This window comes from Peromyscus maniculatus, chromosome 12, assembly GCF_049852395.1.
Source record: "Peromyscus maniculatus bairdii isolate BWxNUB_F1_BW_parent chromosome 12, HU_Pman_BW_mat_3.1, whole genome shotgun sequence".
In the NCBI taxonomy this organism is placed as follows: Eukaryota; Metazoa; Chordata; class Mammalia; order Rodentia; family Cricetidae; genus Peromyscus; species Peromyscus maniculatus.
This window is the reverse complement of record NC_134863.1, coordinates 83,639,510-83,653,740: the sequence shown is the minus strand read 5'-3', so window position 1 is coordinate 83,653,740 and position 14,231 is coordinate 83,639,510. Positions and strand designations below refer to the sequence as shown.

Genomic DNA, 14,231 nt, shown 5'->3' with positions numbered 1-14,231 from the left:
TACACAAAGATTTCCAGGCTAGCCAGGACTACACAGAGATTTCCAGGCTAGCCAGGACTACACAGAGATTTCCAGGCTAGCCAGAGATACACAGAGGTTTCCAGGCTAGCCAGGGCTACACAGAGAATTCCAGGCTAGCCAGGGCTATATAGAGAATTCCAGGCTAGCCAGGGCTACATAGAGAATTCCAGACTAGCTAGGGCTACTAGAGAGCACCAGAATAGCCAGGGGCTACATAATCAGACCTTTTCTAAAAATAAAAAAAAAATAAATAAATAAGTAACAGAATATGAATTCCAGTGGTGTAAATGGTGTCTAATTAACTTACCAGCCATCGGGTGCATGTGGATCCTGTCTGGGCGTAGGGTGACTTCCTGTGCAGAGCCAAGCCAAAGAAGGAAGTCCCATCCCCAGAGTGTTCACGGTATGGCTAGGGAGCCAGGACAAGATCCCAGGGCAGAAGGTGAACTGGAAACCCAACCAAGTGCTGGAGGAGGTGGGGGAGAGGAGCCCCTGGAGATGAGTGGAGCTGTGCCCTGCTGGTGGGAGAGCACCAGTTGACACAGGACATCCAGAGGGCTGGCAAAGCTGTGGCACAGAGCGACGTCCCTCTGTCCTCTTCAAATATAGTGGCCAAGCTGGACAGAGCGGGGCATCCAACTGGGGAAGAATAGAAATGGGAGGTTGAACCAGGCCTCAAGGGTCAAGGAAGGAATCATGGCCCGGTTTCTGGTTTGCAGTCTCAGCTCAGGATCAAGGGTTTATGAATTCCAGTCCTCAGAGGTCCAGGCCCGAGCAGAGTTTCCATCAGCCTCTGTCCTTCTCACAGCGCTCCCAAGCTCCCTGTGTTTTAACAGCAGTAAACAAAACACCCCTCCACAAAGACCACGTGGAGGACCTGCATGCTTCTGGGGCTCCTGGGCATCACACCCCATGTATCCCAGGTAAACCAGGCCACTTCAGACGTGCACACTGCACAGAGGTGGGAAGACCAGTCACTAACGAGAGAAGGTAATTGACGCAGATAACCAGAATAACAGGCCAAAAGGCCCTCTGTTTCCTGAGCGCAGGCATTTCTGCTGGATTCTTCTGGAGAGACACAGACTCTAGCATTATGGGGTGGAAGCAGAGGGATGCAGAAGTGAATGAAGGCGATAATATGACTCTGGGGATCCAGAGCTGGGGTCTGCAGCCTGGAGGGCTGGGAGGCAAGCTTGAAGGCAGCCCTTGTCCAGGTGTGATGTTGGGAAAGTATCTGGAAGGTGCTGCCTCTGTTCCTTTGGGACCCTTCTGTGTATGGGTTATGGAAGCCAGGCCAGTGCCTCCTCTGGCCTCTGGGGATGCCTGAGCTAGCATGGGTGCAAGGCCTGGAAATGGGGCTTCTGCTGGAGGTGCAATCTAATACCTGTTCAGCATCACCACCAGGGACCAGCCATCTCCTCCACAACCATGCAGGTAGAGCTTCCGGTCTGGGAAGGGAGTCCATGTTCACCTAGAGCATGGGGCCTCGGTCATGTTTACTGTGGAAGGCTGTATTAATTACTTCTCTGTTGTTAAAAAAAAAAAAAAAAAAACCACCATGACCAAAGCAGCTGACTCATTTTGACTTATATTTCCAGAGAGTTAGAGTCAATAATGGCAGAGAGGGCCTAGCAGCAGGATCAGAAAGATGAGAGTCACAGCTTGAAATGCAAGCGAGAGAGAGAGAGAGAGAGAGAGAGAGAGAGAGAGAGAGAGAGAGAGAGAGAGAGAGAGAGAGAGAGCGCGAGCATCCAACTGGAAATGTGAGGAGGCTTTTTCTCCCAAAGCCCACGCCCAGTGACATACTTTTTACAGCAAGACCACACTTCTTAAACTTCTCCAAACAGTGCCACCGAGGACCAAGTGTTGCCTGAAACTATGGGGGACATTTCTCATTGAAACCATCACAGATACCTTCCGGGAGCAAAAGGTTTCCTTGTTGAGGTCTCTTCCTTCAAAGTACAGTTTTAGGTCCACGTGAAGACGACGTCCTACAGGCAGGGATGTGAAAGCTGGGTTCCATAGTGTCACGGGGCTTTTGTCTCTGGAGAGTCAGCCAGTTCCCCAGAACAGAGCCTGGACTACATCAGGAGTGAGGACAGGACCATGCCTCACCAAGAAGGGGAGCACCCTCAGAGGAGGGCTGGAATCGTTTGTGGTGAAAGGGGATCAGGGAGAGCACCTGGAATGGTGAGAGGTGGCAGGAAGGGAGGAGGAGGTGGACATGAGACCATTTTCCATCTTCAAGTCTGTACTGCCTGGAGTCATCCGAGGAAGGAGCCTCGGTTGAGGAAATGCCTCCATGAGACCCAGCTGTAAGGCATTTTCTCAATTAGTGATTGATGGGGGAGGGCCCAGCCCATGGTGGGTGGTGCCATCCCTGGGCGGGTGGTCCTGGGTTCCATAAGAAAGCAGGCTGAGCAAACCATGGGGAGCAAGCCAGTAAGCAGCACCCCTCCATGGCCTCGGCATCAGCTCCTGCCTCCAGGATCCTGCCCTGTTTGAGTTCTTGTCCTGACTTCCTTCAGTGATGAACAGTGATGCTGAAGTGTAAGTCAAATAAACCCTTTCCTTCCCAACTTGCTTTATGGTCATGGTGTTTTGTTGCGGCATCAGAAACTGTAATTAAGACAAGTTGGTACCAACGTAGTTGGATGTTGCTCTGACAGACTTGATGATGTTTTGGGGAGGATTGTGGAAGCACTTTAGAACTTTGGGCTAGGAAAGCCACTGAATGTTGAGAGCTCAGTGGAATATTCTTTAGAAGCTTGGAAGATAAGAATGTTGAGAGCAGTGAAGACAATAGAGGCCTGGCTTGTAAAGTATTAGAGGGAAACTTTATTGGGGCCAATTGTTACTTTGAATTAAGATTCTGTGGTTCTGGTTAGCTGGGGCTGAAGAATCAGCTGTGATTAGCAAGATACCATGTGGTGATATTTTATTTGTACTGAAATGTGATATTTTATTTGTATATTAATAAAGTTTGCCTGGAGATCAGAGGTCATAACGAGCCATAAAACAGGAGTCAGGTGGTGGTAGCACATGCCCTTAATCCGATCACAGGGCAGTCAGAGTCTCGGTGTGGTCAAGGACACAGTCAAGCGTGGTGATACACGCCTTTAATCCCAGCAGCAACCATAGAGACCTGGAGGTCTGTATAGACAGGCAATGGTAAGGAAGTCATGTGGCTGGGCTTAGGGCCAATGAGAAGGCAGAACAGGAAGACAATAAAAGCACAGGTTAGACAGGAAGAAGCTCTCTCTCAGGAAGCAACGGCGAGGTGGTAAGCTGAGGCTAGCCGTGGCTTTTCGCTATTTCTCTGATCTCCTCGACTATTATCCCTGTATTTGGCTCTGTGTTTATTTAATAAGACTGTTTAGAAATTTGTCTACAATACCAGAACTACTAAAGTGAAATTTTGCTTTGTTGGGATACTTGATGCTAGTTAGCTGGAGCTAAGAAATTAGCATTGGTTAAGAAGAGCAGTATCAGCCGGGCAATGGTGGCACATGCCTTTAATCCCAGCACTTGGGAGGTAGAGACAGGCAGATCTCTGTGAGTTCCAAGATAGCCAGGGCTGTAATGCAGAGAAACCCTGTCTTAGGGGGAAAAAAGGAGGAGGAGGAGAAGGAGAAGGAGAAAGAGCAAGCATCACTTGTGAAATCTTCTGGGATTTGTGTCCTGAGAGGACAGAGAAGCTGTGTTCCAGAGGCAGCCAAGGTTGTACCTCGTGCCGGCAGCCAGACTTGGTAATGTGTAAGAGTCTCCCAAGTGGTACTTGTGTTGTAGGAATGAAGGAGTTATGGAGAGCAGCTGAGGCTTGGCACTGGGAGAGGCCAGGAGAGGCCATTAGTGAAGGTCCAGGACTGAAGAGGTCATGCGGAGACGCTGAGGCCTGGCGCCATGAAGAGAGCCTATGAGAGGCTGCTGGTGAAGGTGCAGCCCAGTTGCAGCAGAGACCCCAGCATTTCGGAGATGCCAGTGCCATGGGATGACCACTGAGAACAACAACAGCAGTGGAGAGGAGCCGGCTAGAACCTAGAGGCCGAGCTGTGTGTGCTGCAGAGGGCAGAGCTGGAGAAGCGACCCAAGCCCTTCGGAGGAGCCCGGAAGATCCGGAGGGAATCCCAGATGATTGGACGGTGAGTTATTTATACTGTTGGAGTTAGGTTTTGCTTGGTTCAGACTGTGACGGTGCTCTGGTTCTTCCTCTTGAAAAAGTTATATAATTTTGATTTTTAAAGGAGCTCACAGCTGAAAAACTCAAACTTTTAGAAGAGACTTTGGATTTTTAGAGAGATTAGATATTTTAAAGAAACTAGAATCTTAAGGTGTTTGAATTTGTAAAGACTGTTGAAACTTTTACATTTTTATATGATTTTAATGTGAAATCTTGAGGATGAATAAGAAAGGAAGGGTTGTGGTTAAATAGTGTTGTGTTTGTGTGTCAAGTTGACAGGTCAGTTGTGCTGGCTGGCTTTGTGTGTCAACTTGACACAAGCTGGACTCGTCACAGAGAAAGGAGCCTCAGTTGAGGAAAGGCCTCAGTGAGAACCAGCTGTGAGGCATTTTCTCACTTAGTGATCAATCTGAGAGGGCCCAGCCTATTGTGGGTGGTGCCATCCCTGGGCTGCTGGTCCTGGGTTCTAGAGGAAAGCAGGCTGAGCAAGCATGGGAAGCAAGTCAGTAAGCAGCATCCCCCATGGCCTCTGCATCAGCTCCTGCCTCCAGGTTCCTGCCCTGTTTGAGTTCCTGTCCTGACTTCCTTCAGTGATGAACAGCAATGCTGAAGTGTAAGTCAAAGAAACCCTTTCCTCCCCAACTTGCTCTTTAGTTGTGGTGTTTCGTCAAAGCCATAGAAACCCTGACTAGGCCAAAGTCCTACTTCTCAAAATCCAGATTTCCAGGAGACAGATGGACTGGCTTGGGCCCATCCTATCCCCATCCTTGGCCCTTTGCTCAGCAGCTGAGGCCACAGGCAAAGGTAGAGGAGATGCAATCGGGGTCCATTGGCAGAGGAAGAGGGGAAGTGTCCCAGACTTCTGGTGCAGCTGTGTGTCCCCCGAGGCTGGCTGGGCATGAGCGGAGGCGAGGAGAAAACAGGCCAGAAGCAGGTCATCAGCAGGGAGGTCAGGAAGGACCCAGGGGCAGGAGGGGTTGGAGGGGTTTGCTAGTGATGTCTCTCTACTCCAAGGTCTCTGTCCCACGGAGACTGATGTCGTTGTTAAAGGTTGTCGCTTATGGCAACAAGCCACCTTACCAAGGGACGAACACCTAAGCTCAAGAATCTCCACAAGCCTACGAGGTAGTTGATCTTTCCCCACGAGTAAACCAAGTCCCAGACACTTCACACTCCTTCCCAGCACAAAACTCACATGGCATTCACAGGGAGCTTGTTTCCAAGCCCAGACGTTCATCAGCACGTCTCCACCTGTGTGGGCACCCTGGAGCAGAAGGAAATTCTCTGTGGCTGGCTGGCTGCTGCTCTGGCTCATCCTGCCACAGATAGAGCTCCAGTTGCTGGCAGTTGGAGAGCCCTAGGGTCAGCCTGCCAATCAAAAGTTCGTTCTCCAGGGCTGGGGAGATGGTTTGGAGGATCAGTGTTTGCTATACAAGCATGGAGTCCTGAGTTCAAATCCCCAGAACCCATGTCTGACACTAGGCATGGCTGTGCACGTGACTGTAACCCCAGTGCTGTGGGGGTGGAAACAGGGTCGCTGTGGCTTTCTGGCTACCAAGCTAGCTACAGGTCCAGGGGGAAACCCTGTCTCAATGGAATAAGGGGGAGAGCGATAGAGCAGGTCACCCAAAGTCTTCCTCTGGTGTCTTTGCATGTATTCTAGTGTTTTCATACAGTGTACACACATACACACACAATATGTATTATTACTATTACTATTATTATTTGTTTCTTGAGACAGGGTTTCTGTGGTATTGTGTTCCCCCAAATATTGTGCATGCTAATAAACTTATCTGGGCTCAGAGACAGAACAGCCACAATATTAAACATACAGGATAGGCAGTGGTAGCACTCGCCTTTAATTTTAGCATTCCAGAGGCAGAAATCCATGTGTTCAAGGATACAGACAGGCATGGTGACTCACGCCTTTAATCCCAGAAAGCCAGCCTTTAATCCCAGGGGGTGATGGCAGAAAGCAGAAAGGTATATAAGGTGTGAGGACCAGAAACTAGAAGCATTTTGGCTGGTTAAGCTCTCAGGCTTTCGAGCAGCAGTTCAGCTGAGAGCCATTCTGGATGAGGACTCAGAGGCTTCCAGTCTGAGGAAACAGGACCAGCTGAGGATCCAGCGAGGTGAGGTTAGCTGTGGCTTGTTCTGGCTCTCTGACCTTCCAGTGTTCACCTCAATACCTGGCTCGGGTTTGATTTTATTAATAAGAACTTTTAAGATTCCTGCTACAGGTTTCTCTTTGTAACAGCCCTAGCTGTCCTGGAACTCGCTCTGTAGACCAGGCTGGCCTCACACTCAGAGATCCGCCTGCCTCTGCCTCCCGAGTGTTGGGATTAAAGGCGTGTGCCGCCGCCGCCGCCGCCGCCGCCGCCGCCGCCGCCGCCAGCCAGCCACCACCCGACTACACCACAATTTAAAAAAACAGGCAAAAGTGCCTTCCCTGAGGAGGAAGGGCCTAAAAAGCTGTGTGTGTGTGTGTGAGTGAGTGTATGTGAGTGTGAGTGTGAGCGTGAGCGTGTGAAGGGAGAAACAAGGCAGGATGGTAGAAGAAAGAAAAAACCAAGTATCACAGTCCTTTTTCTGCTGCGTAGTTTAACGTAGACGGACATGGATGACGTGGAGGAAGGACAGGACACTGAGAATGCACATGAGCAACACATGACATGTTGTAAAGAAACCCACTATGTTGTAGACTCACTAGAAATCCTCTAAGTCTCTGTTCGGAATCTTCCTCTCGGGGGCAACGCCACCTCAGGTGAGAACCACTGACTCATGGGACTTAGCCTATGTGCCCCCCCCACCTGGGGGGTTTGGGGGAGGTGGTTGGGGGAGAGGGAGATGAGCATGGAGCATAAATTACTCACACATGTGAGCCCAGCACCACGAAACACAGACTCTCTCAGCTGCTAGTTGCCCGATGAGCAGATGAAGTGTCACATAGGACCCGCTTACGCTAACTACGATTTGCCATTCACCTGAAGTTGAGACTTCACTGAGAGTCCTGTGTTTGGTCAGCCAACCCTGTGACGTTACAAATCCCTGGCATCATGTTGGATGGATACAAGTGCATTAGTCAGCTTTGTGTGACTACAACAAAATATCTGAGCACTATTAACTTACAAAGTGAAAAATGTTCTTTAGCTCATAGCTCCCTTGCAATGCTGGCTGGTCTTGAACTTGCTTTGTAGCTAAGAATGGCCTTGTATTAACCCCTCTGCCTCCACCTCCCATGTGCTGGGATTATAGGCATGCACTACCATCCCCGTTTTTTTTTTTTTTAATTATTATTTTATTTATTTTTTTGTTTTGTTTTTCAAGACAAGTTTTCTCTGTGTAGCCCTGGCTGTCCTGGAACTTGCTCTGTAGACCAGGCTGGCCTGGAACTCACAGAGATCTACCTGTCTCTGCCTCCTGAGTGCTGGGACCACACCCAGTTTTAATCAGCGTTGGGGACTGAACTCAGCTTCATGCATGATAGATGGGTACTTTATCCACCAGACTATAGTCTAGCCCCAAGTGCTTTAAACCAGTCCTGCACTGAGGAGTCGGGTCATCTGAAAAAGATTGGAAGTACACCCTGCTCCGACAGAAGCATGTGTGTCACATGGGCCCTTCCTGTGCCTCAGATTCTCACACAGTGTCCTGGCTCTGCCACAGTTTCCAGGAATGGAATGGGCAAAAGTGTCACACTGATTTATAGGACAATGATCCTGATAATGAGGATAGTTGGAAGGCTGATGGGCCTGATGTGAGACATAGTCTCCATACTCTAGCATCCCCCTGGGAAGGTGGGAGTAACGGAGGGCACCCCTGCTAAGGCTGAGATGGGAGAGACAAGATTCTGGAACCACAAGTCTAATTCTTAGCTAAAGGTTTGTTCTTATTTGTACAGAGCTTCCCCAAATGAACTTTCACTAAAACTCAGGCTTAATGTCTTTGGGAGGCGGGGGTGGGGGGTGCAGGGTGGGGGAGTCGACCCACAGTCTGTCACAAAATGTTCTCTCCGATAACAGAAGAGAAGACACTGGCCTGGCAGCTGCTGTCTGCTCAGTCACAGGGGTGGCATGCTCACAAATGAGATCCTGTCCTTAGAGACCCTGAAACCCCCGTGGGGTGGAGGGTTCAGGAGGAGGGTCCCTGCAATGATCAGATCTAAAGTTACATTTTGGGGTGGGAAGAGCAGGGTGGGAAAGGAAGCTGACAATAGCCATGCCCAGCTGAGCTATCTGCTGACCAACACACAGGACAGAACAATTTCAACCTCAGTTTCCCTGAGGGTAAGGCCCTATCTTAGCTAGGGTTTCTATTGCTGTGAAGAGACATCATGACCATGGTAACTCTTATAAGAAAAACATTTCATTGAGGTGGCTCACTTATAGTTTCAGAGGTTCAGTCCATTATCATCATAGCAGGGAGCATGGCGGCATGCAGGCAGACGTGGTGCTGGAGGAGTAGCTGACAGTCCTATATCTTGCAGGCAACAGGAAGTTGACTGAGACACTGGGTGGTATCCTAAGCATAGGAAACCCTAAAGCCCGCCCCCACAGTGACACACTTCCTCCAACAAGTCCATACCCGCATCTCCTAACAGTGCCACTCCCTATGAAATTAAGGGATTTTAGCATTCAAACTACCACATTCCGCTACCTGGCTTCTATATGCTTGAAACAATATTGTAATGCAAAATACATTTAGTCCAACTTCAAAAGTCCCCATAGTCTATCACAGTCCCAACAATGTTTTAAAATCCAAAGTTCAAAGTCTCTTCTGAGATTCATGTAATCTCTTAGCTGTAATCCCCTATTTAAAAAAAAAAGATCACATACTTCCAACATATAATAGCACAGGATATACATTACCATTCCAAAACGTAGGAAAGGGAGCATAGTGAGGAAATACTGGACCAAAGCAACCCCAAAAACCAGCTGGGTAAACTCTAAAATCTGCATCTCCATGTCTGATTTCAAAACGCTCTTCAGATCTCCAGCCCCCGTCAGCTTTGTTGACTGCAGCACACTTCTTTCTCTGGGGCTGGTTCCACTCCCTGTTAGCAGCTCTCCTCAGCAGATTTCCCACAACTCTACCATCTTCAACATCTCCAAGATCTTGGGGTCTCCAAGGCAATCCAGGCTCAACTCCACAGCTTCATGCAATGGCCTCTCTAGGCCTCCATTCACGGACACCCCTGACACACGCCTGGTCTCAGCAGTTTTCCTTAGTCTCAGAGGCAAATTCCATAGCTTGTTTCTTCTCTCCTAAAATCTAAAGCCAGAACCACGTGGCTGAAGCTGCCAAGTTCTGCTGTTTACTGGGACTGGAATATGGTCCAGAACATGGCCCCTTTGTTCAATTACATCTTCACCAGCTTTCTGTCCTTCACTGCCTAAGCTTGGTTGTCTTAAAACTTGCTCTCTAGACCAGGCTGGCCTCAAACTCAGATCTGCCAGCCTCTGTCTTCCCAGTGCTGGGACTAAAGACGTGCACACCACTGGAGCTCTAAGCTTTTCTTTAGTTCCCTTCCATAGCTGGAAATTAGCTGGTGGGATCTTGCCCTGAGATCCACTCCCTGTATTCCTGTCTTAACGGGTTAGCTCCTTGAACACAGGACTTAGCTCCATTCCACTTCCTGGTGCTCTTTGCCTCCTCAAAATTTTACGTTTTGTAATTTACCCTGCCCAGCTCGCTCCTTTTCATTGTAAATCTTCATTAGAGTCACCACTAATAAGCACAGGACAGAATCTATACTAGGCTGTTTTGAGATTTCCTCTGTACTGGTATTCTGACCCACCCCTTGCACACCAGTGTTTATATTCTGACCCGCCCCTTGACACCACCCTGCATCCTGATACAAAAGCCTCATTTTGGGGAAAGGCCCCTCCCCTTCCCCTCTCTCTTCTGCTTTTTCTTCCATGAGGTGTGCACCCCTCGATCCCTCTCTCTATATATTTTCCTCTCTTTCTCTCCTCTCCCCCTTCCCTAGCTTCTCTTAGTCTCTCTGTTATAATAAACCATCTCCACACAGATACAGTGTCTGGGTCATGAATGCCTGTCCACCACCACCATCCTGTCACCAGGCCTGCATGGTCCACCGCTGCATCTGCCCAGCATGCCAGCATATTTCCCTGCACACACGGGATACCCTTGGGTCCTCTGTGCAAATTCATAACACTCTGTCAAAGGAATTAATCCAAAACTCTTCACTTTAACCTCAGGCAGACTCTTTGGACAAGGTCAAAAAGCAGCCACATTCTTCACCAAAATATCACAAGACCAGTCTCTGGGCCACAGACTAACATCCTTCTCTGAAGCCCCTTGACCCCCACAGTTCACCAAATCACACTCAGCACCACTGTCTCCCATGCTCCTGCTAGTCCAACCCAGTAAGCAGCACTTAGAGCATTCTACTGCTTTCCTAACCCAAAGTACCAAAGTCCAGATTACTCGGAACAAAAACATGGTCAGGCCCATCACAGCAATACCTTAGTCCTTGGTACCAACTTCTGTCTTCGTTACAGTTTCCATTGCTGTGAAAAGACACCATGACCACGGCAACTCTTATGAGGAAAACATTTAATCGAGAGGGCTTGCTTATAGGTTTTTACCCAGTCCATTATCGTCATGACAGGGAGCATGGAGGTGTACAGTTAGATATGGTGCTACACCTTGACCAGAAGGCAGCAGGAAGTAGATCCTTACACTGGGTGGTATCCTGATCATGGGAAACCTCAAAGCCCACACCCACGGTGACACACTTCCTCCAACAAAGCCACACCTCCTAATAGTGCCGCTCCCTGAGATTATGGGGACCATTCAAACCACCACAAGCCCCTTCACTGACTTCCAGGACTCCAGTGGAGTCACCCAGTTGTCCCCTCTGAGGGAATCTGCCTCTGCAGGCCTCAGCCAACTCGGGGGTGGTGAAGGGAGGGCTTGGGCATCTTCCCAAGACTTCCTGCCGAGCTGGGTTGGAGCCAGCTCAGCCACCCCATGACTTGGCCAACTTGCTGCAAGCTAGTTGTTGAGTCGTTATTTTAAAAGTTAAGATGCATAAGCTTACAATTAGAGAAACCATATTATCTAAAATGTAATAAATATCCTAAACTGCTTTCTAATTATTTTAGTGTCTTTGACTTCCTGATAGTTTTATTGTATTTAATCCCTACCTGTTATTATGGTTTGAATGTGAACTATCTCCCCACCGCCTAGTCAAGAGTGCATGTAGATGTAACCGTCTATTAAATAAGAAACACAGAGCCGATTGCAGAGTTAAAAGCTCAAGAGGTCAGAGCAATAGCTAAGAGCTAAAAACTTTACCCTTCACTGCCGCTGCTGTCCTCCTCAGCCAGAGAACTACTTCCTGTGTGTCTGTCTTCTTATAGACTTTCTGTTCTGCCTTCTCATTGGTTGTAAACCCAACCACATGACCTCCTCGTCACTGCCCGTCTATACAGACCTCCAGGTCTTCTATGGTTGGTATTGAGATTAAAGGCATGTGTCTTCATGCTGGCTGTTTTCTTGAACACACAGAGATCTGCCTGTCATGTGATCGGGATTAAGGGTGTGTGCTACCACTGCCAGACTTCTGCTATGACTTGCTATTAGCTCTGACCCCCCAGGCAACTTTATTTATTAACATACAAATAAAATCACATTTCAGTATAAATAAGATATTACCGTAAGTGTGTGTCTATCTGTCTGTGTGTCTATATGTCTCTGTGTGTCTATATATCTGTGTGTTATGTGTCTGTGTGTGCCTCTCTTTGTGTCTGTGTCTAGGTGTGTGTGTGTGTGTGTGTGTGTGTCTGTCTGTCTGTCTGTGTGTCTGTGTCTCTCTGTATGTCTGTGTCTCTCTGTGTCTGTGTCTAGGTGTGTGTGTGTGGCTATGTGTATGTCTGTGTCTCTCTGTATGTTTGTCTGTGTCTAGGTATATGTGTGTCTATGTGCCTCTCTGTGTCTCTGTGTCTGTGTCTCTGTGTTATGTGTGTCTCTGTGTCTGTGTGTGTTTCTCTCTGTATGTTTGTGTCTATGTGTATGTCTGTGTCTCTCTGTATGTTTGTGTCTAGGTATGTGTGTCTGTCTATGTGTCTCTGTGTGTTTCTCTGTCTGTGTGTCTCTCTGTGTATCTGTCTGTATCTGTGTGTATGTCTGTCTAAGTGTGTGTGTCTATGTGTCTGTGTCTGTCCGTGTATCTGTGTGTGTCTCTGTCTGTCTCTGTGTGTGTGTCTCTCTGTCTGTCTCTCTGTCTGTTCTGTGTCTGTGTCTGTCTGTCTGTGTCTCTGTGTGTCTGTCTGTATCTGTGTGTGTTTGTGTCTCTCTTTGTGTCTGTGTCTGTGTCTGTGTGTCTCTTTGTGTGTGTGTCTGTCTGTACATGTGTCTGTGTCTCTCTGTGTGTCTGTCTGTGTCTGTGTATCTGTCTATGCATGTGTCTGTGTGTGCACACTTGGTCCCCACTGGTGGTGCTGTCACGAGAAGCTGTAGAGCCTTGAGCCTGAGGTCTAGCTGGTGGAAGCAGGCCACTCTGGACAGGCTTTAGAGGCTTATAACGCAGCCCCACTTCCGGTTCCACTTTTTCTTCCTGATCCACAAGATGCCAGGATCTGCGGCCTCACTCCTGCCACCAAAGACAGAGCTGCCCCGCAGCCACGCCCTCCTCATTCCTCCGTGGTGGACTGGAGCACCTGAAATGGAGCCAACATTGCTCTCTCTCCTATGTGGCCACTTCTTTCAAAGTGATGACTAGGTTACAGAGTAGGGTGGCACATGCCATAAAGATGTGGCGTTATGCCCCCCTGCCCAGTTTCACATTCAGTGGCAGGTTGGTAGCTTGAAATCCAATACAGTGGGAAGATTCACACCACAGAAATTGGCAGGTGCCAAAACACAATGTCCCCACTGTGTGGTGCTCGCCTAATTCACAAGGATGTTCGTGAACTCAGCATTTTAAATACTGATCTGGCATTCAGGCCTCTGCTTTCTCACTGCAGAGATGCTGTGCCTCCTGGGGACCAGCTCTCCGTGGCCACAGGTGTCTTCCCTCCACCACACACACACATCTGCCTTAAAGGATGGCCTGTTTACGTGGCACTCCCCAGGCAGGCCCTGAAGAAGCAGGTGTGTTTGTGCAGGATGTGAAGGTGTCCCTAAGATAAACAGTGCTGGTACAATCTTGTCTTCTCTCCTGTTACTCTTATTGACCTGGCTGTTCCCATGGGCACAGGTGGGCTGGCTGTACAGGACTGCAAACACATAATTGCAGAGGCTGTTATCCTGAAGAGACTCCATGGCAAGGAAGGAACGAATGTAATGGGGGGGTGGGGTGGCCGCTGCTGCTGGCTGCTTCCTCCCCTCTGAGATTCAGCATATTTCACTTCAGCCCTGTTGCTTGGCCTCCTTCATGGCCTTATCTGAAATGCAGACCAGTTATCTCAGGTAAAAGGCTTGGTGGTAAAATCAATTCCCTTGTGGCCTTTTCCAGAAAGTTCAAGTCTGCCTAGGGACGGAGGGCACTCTCCTTTCCAGTTTCCAGTCAGATCTTCTGGCACATGAAAGGAGAGAGCCACACAGGACTGACAGTGTGTGAGGGCCTGGGAGGTCTCTTGGTATTAAGAGTGCACCCTGGGAGTTGCTGATGTTTCCTGGGAGTCGGTAAATGTCGTGTTTGTCTGTGTGTTAGTTCTGGTCTCATGGGAAACTCGAGAGCCAACTGGGATAGCCTTATAACTGGTGGCGTCCAGGGTGGTGGGTGTGGCTTCTCTTAAATACACTACCTAATAGTAAGTCCAGATTTGGGCAGAGGTGTGTGTGGGACCTGCTTGTCCCCACTTGGACCCAGAGGGGCAAGCTCCGAAGGTGTAACTCACTGCCAAGTGTGGTATTGTATTCCCCCAAATATTGTGCACGCTAATAAACTTATCTGGGGTCAGAGACAGAGCAGCCACAATATTAAACATAAAGGTTAGGCAGTTGTAGCACACTCCTTTAATCCTAGCATTCCAGAGGCAGAAATCCATGTGTTCAAGGA

General features: G+C 48.8%; 1 protein-coding gene across 4 annotated transcripts in view; it reads left to right on the top strand.

Moving 5' to 3' along the window:
- The first annotated feature begins 3,925 nt into the window (after nt 1-3,925).
- Nucleotides 3,926-14,231, top strand: part of Cldn14 (claudin 14) — a 111,094-nt gene continuing 100,788 nt past the window's right edge. For 3 of the 4 annotated variants that reach the window (XM_076549252.1, XM_076549248.1, XM_076549249.1), the window contains exon 1: nt 3,927-4,163. The gene's annotated coding sequence lies outside the window, so the exon portion shown is untranslated. Of the gene's footprint in view, nt 4,164-14,231 lie in introns of all 4 variants that reach the window. The other variant, XM_076549250.1, reaches the window with a different exon arrangement.